Here is a 1063-nt window from a genome sequence, read left to right on the forward strand (position 1 = left end):
ATAAGGTTGCTCACAAAATTTCAAGTCATTTGGATATCATTTGAGGGTAGCTGTAGTTCAAACCTACACCTTTATTTACATGACAAGGCAACTAGTTGTGTGCATGCTGAATGTAGTGTATGACTAGAGGCAATCCATCTGACTTACAACCCTTTGATCCTGAGATAGATAGGACATTTCACAGATTATTTAGGCATCATTTTATACCTTTTGATCATTCTGAGCATTCCATAACTGGTGAATCTGTGCATTCTGTTATTGGTGATTTTGAACATCCTGATCTTGAGCATTATAATTTTGAGCATTCTGATTCTGAGCATTCTGATTTTGCACATTCTGAGAACATGGCACAACCTCCACCCCGTGAGAGGACTCTAAGGGAAATGGCTGCACCTGATTTCACCTAAGAAAGCTTGTGCATCCAATACCCTGATGAGGATGTCCCATATGTTCTTAAAACTGGACTGATTCATTTGCTTCCAAAGTTTCATGGCCTTGCAGGTGAAGACCCGCACAAACATTTGAAAGAATTTCACATTGTCTGCTCCACCATGAAACCCCCAGATGTCCAAGAGGATCACATATTTCTGAAGGCTTTTCCTCATTCATTAGAGGGAGTGGCAAAGGACTGGCTGTATTACCTTGCTCCAAGGTCCATCACGAGCTGGGATGACCTTAAGAGAGTATTCTTAGAAAAAATTTTCCCTGCTTCCAGGACCACAGCCATCAGGAAGGATATCTCAGGTATTAGACAACTCAGTGGAGAGAGCCTGTATGAGTACTGGGAGAGATTTAAGAAACTATGTGCCAGTTGCCCCCACCATCAGATTTCAGAACAGCTTCTTCTCCAATATTTTTATGAAGGACTCAATATTATGGAGAGAAGTATGATAGATGCTGCCAGTGGTGGAGCCCTTGGAGACATGACTCCTGCTGAAGCCAGAAATTTAATTGAGAAGATGGCTTCCAACTCCCAGTAGTTTAGCGCCAGAAATGATGTCATAGTCATTAGAGGAGTGCATGAGGTAGCTACAAACCCATCTGCATCATCTGAAACTAAGAA

General features: G+C 41.9%; 1 non-coding gene across 1 annotated transcript; it reads right to left on the minus strand.

The window, feature by feature from the left end:
• Window positions 1-722: 722 nt before the first annotated feature.
• LOC112998922 (small nucleolar RNA R71) lies at window positions 723-829 on the minus strand. Its single transcript, XR_003264101.1, has one exon. It is a non-coding gene; the product is annotated as a small nucleolar RNA R71 (small nucleolar RNA).
• Window positions 830-1063: the final 234 nt, after the last annotated feature.

The sequence above is a fragment of the Glycine max genome, chromosome 13 (assembly GCF_000004515.6).
Source record: "Glycine max cultivar Williams 82 chromosome 13, Glycine_max_v4.0, whole genome shotgun sequence".
Classification (NCBI taxonomy): Eukaryota; Viridiplantae; Streptophyta; class Magnoliopsida; order Fabales; family Fabaceae; genus Glycine; species Glycine max.